This window comes from Hipposideros armiger, unplaced genomic scaffold, assembly GCF_001890085.2.
Source record: "Hipposideros armiger isolate ML-2016 unplaced genomic scaffold, ASM189008v1 scaffold_66, whole genome shotgun sequence".
Lineage (NCBI taxonomy): Eukaryota > Metazoa > Chordata > Mammalia > Chiroptera > Hipposideridae > Hipposideros > Hipposideros armiger.
Window position 1 is genome coordinate 358,653 of NW_017731416.1, and position 3,819 is coordinate 362,471.

Consider the following 3,819-nt stretch of genomic DNA (forward strand, 5'->3'; position numbering starts at 1 on the left):
GCATGGGGTTGGTGGATTGGGGTCTTTTCAGGGTACAGAAGAGGATCCCACCAATCCTGAGAGCTGGACCAGTGAGTCCAAGCTGTCCCCTCTGTCCTTATTTTCCTCAACCCCATTGTGTCTCTGGTGACAAGCGCTGTGCCTGGCATGGAGCAGGGGTCAATGACGGGATGGTGAATAAATGAAAAAGGTATAGATGAGGAAGAAAACATTCAGAACCAAAGGGCTCTTCTCTGCATGGGTGGGTGGGGTAGAGGCAGGCTGAGTCAGTGTGGGCTCACCTAGCAGACACACGCTGGCCAGTTTTTTGCATCACAAGTGGACATTTCTTTAGGATCTTTAACCAAGTGCCACCAGCCAGTTTTGCAGGAACACAGGCAATAATAAAATAGCCCTGTTCCCCGCATTCATCCCCACCCACCGCCTCATAACTGGCTGTGTGGTCTGGGGCATGTGATGGTTTCCCTGAGCCTCAGTTTATTCATCTGCAAAATGGGGCTTTACAGACACTATTACCTACTTCATAGGTGAGAAAATATTAATTGTAAAGATACCATTAACTACACACAGTAATTAGCCACGCAAATGACATGAAAAAAAAATTCTGAGATGTTTTAAATTAAAGTTACAGCAGCCAGAGACAAAAGACTGCTCATGTTCCTGTATGTCTGTTGGAATTTAGGATTCATTTCTGGATGGCTATTTCTGTGATTATCCAAAAGAGAGAACAATCAGGTGCTGTGGAACCCCAGGAGCCTCCGCTTCTCATTTGCACATGAACTTCCCCATCTGCTGCCCAGAGCTAATCCACAGGGTGAACACATCTGCCCTAATCAGGTGTTGTCGGAGAGTGGGCCCTTCTCGGCGCGAAGTCCAGGTCTTTGGCAACTCGAGCAAAGAATTGAACACGATACTAAAGTAGTGAAAAAGTAGTTTATTAGAAGAGATAGTACACTTTAAAGAAACAGAAGTAGGCCCAAGCCGTAGAGAATGGCTCAAGGGCCCATTATTAGAAGAGAAATTACATTCCAAAGAGTTTGGAGCAGGCCACCTGCAAAGGTGAGGCTCAAATGGCTCAAAGGGAGGAATGGGGTCAAACAAGGGCCTGGCTTCTCCAGACTTGGAGTTTTTATCCCCTTTCTCTAGAATGGGCTGTTCCCCTCTGGGTGTAAGACCGCTTGATTGGCACCTGTGATTGACAAGCGGTACTGCGCAGGCTCCAGTGATTGGTCTGATCTAGTTGGGTATTTTGTGCCCGTTTGTTTTCCCACAGGGGTAGGTAATTACAATACAAAGGGGGAGTTTTGGGTGGAAAGGGGAGGTCCCCTGGGCAGTCACATTCTGTGGGACGTGCAGGAATGCAGAGGTGCAATGCCTGCCTCTAACTGCCTGCCTAGTTTCCCCTTTGAGAGACGTGATCCCCATAAAATCTCTACGGGAAGCTGAGGGACAGGAGGTCTCTCCTGTATCTGCTTCCTGCTGGGCAGGGGTGTAGAGCTGTCCCTGCCTATTGTGGGAGTCACGGAACTCTCACCCTAGCTGATCTCAGATGAGAGGAAGGGGTCTCCAGATCAACCCGGAAGACCGCACTGGCTTCTCTGGTTGTGACTGGCAATCTTGCTGGGGTACCCTCTGTATCCCCAAGGCCCCTGAATGAGAAAAAATGGATTTTAATTAATAAATTTGTTAGCTCTCATGAAGCCTGTGGCCATTCATCCCGTCACTTCAGTGAAGTCAATTGTCTGGGCCCAGAATGGGTTTGGAAAGAATCATTTAGGCTTACTGGCCTGGGGGATATTGGGAAGTCACAAACTTTCAAGTAGTTATCTGAAGCAGGGATCGGAGATTTCTATTGTTTAGACTTAGAAACTGATTTACAAAACGAAGAAGCAGGGGGATAGGAGAATTGTATGATCCAGGCTAGGAGCAATCTTTAGTCTAGGATTCACAAACTGGTTAGAAAAGTAGTCAAAGCCAAGAGCTAAAGACCTAAGAAACTAGGGAGGAGACTTACTTAACATTTCTATAGGAAAGAAACTTAAAAGTCTTTGGGTGGGGGGGCAACTCAGTTGGTCCATAACACAGGGACTTGCCCCCCTTGGCCTTCTCCAGTCCCCTGCGTCTATAGCTAATGTAAATCCTTTCAGAATGCCTGACATCTTTCTCTCCTACCTGATTATAAAAANACGCCACGTTGTCTCATGCTTCCCGAGTCTTTGCATGGGCATTGACCCCACCGCCTGGCTGCACACTGCCCAGCCCACCAACCTCGGCTTAGGCCTGGGGCACCCCCCCTCCCACTCCCACCCCGCCAGAGAGAGTCCCGGGGGCCAGAGCCCCTCGGTGGCGCTGGGGGTCCTGGCCTCTCCGGAAGGTGTTCCCTCCCTCCTAGCAAGCAGCTGCCGGCCCCAGAGAGGAGGCTGGGAGCAAGGAACCATCTGTGAGCAAGTGCCTTCATCCAGGGGAAAACAGTCCTGTCACAGAAAGAAGAGACACCGACTACCACCCGACCTTGAATCTTGCAAGGGAGAGAAACTGAGCTAAACAAAAGGGGAACTTGAGCTAGACCCAGCTTCGAAGCTGAGATATTAGCAGTGATGGGGGTGAGGAGGTAGGGTTAAACTTGACATTTTGGTCAACCCTCATTTTTTAAGTTTTCCATCAAGAACACAGATTACTTAATATAAAACAAAACAAACAATAAGCCCTTCCTGCTGCGGTTCAGAGGACTCCCCCACAGGCAGCACCCCGGGATCTTGTGAAAACTTCAGATCCCCTGGCTCTTCCTCAGGGTCAGTGGGTGGTGCCTCGGAATGTGCATTAGTAAACAACTCTAGAGCCACTATTTCATACCTCTGCTCCTCAAACCTTCTCCCCAGCTGATGGCCCTGTCTTATATTTCATAAAATGAGCTCAGGTAAGCCCAGGAGAAATTTCGTCACCTTGCCACCATCAAGGTCAACGCGTGGGTCCTAAAGCTCTCTGCCGGCCTTGTCTCCATTTTTAGTGGAGAAGGTGTCCCAGTGTCCATCACAGGTGGCCCCTCCCCCGACTCTGGATCCTAGCCCTTAACTTCCTCCTGCATCGCCAGCCTCTCCTTCTCTATTCGATCATTGCCAATCTGCCTACAAACTTGCCTTGATATGATCCATCCGGGAGAAATGAGTATGATCTCCCCCTCCAAAAATAAAGAAACCAAAACATGTACAAACAAGCCCCCCAAAACATCTCCCCTCCTGACAACATCCATTTCTTAGCTTTCCATTCTCACCTCAACTCACTCCAAAAGGGTTTTTCTCTCTACTAGACACTGGCTTTTACAGAGGGGACCTCAGGCCAAATCCAATGGTCTATTCTCTTTCCTTATTTTATCCCAGCAACTTTAGCCACGCTGCCTTCTCTAAGCGCCCCCACCCCCTGCCCACCACTACCCTTTCCTCCTTTCCCTCTCACTCACTGCCCAGTCTTGACTAGCCTCCTTTGCTGGCTCCTACTCTCAGACCTCCAAGGGGGTTGGTATGACGACCCCAACCCTATTCTCCCTCTGTGATCAAGACATTAAACTGCCTGTGTGCTGACTGACGATTTCCAAGTGTGTATCTCAAGCCAGGTCTTTGTTGACCTTCAGTTCCTAATATCTAATTGCCTACCTGAAATTTCTCAGAGCGGTTTCAAACTTGATTCACTCGAGCTCTTGATCCCTCCCCCACACCCAAACCAGTCTCCCCCTGCCTCTTTCACATCAGAAAACGGCAGCGCCATTCACTCGGTTGCTGAAATCAGAAATTTGGATGCTACCTCATTTTTTTGGGGGGGGGT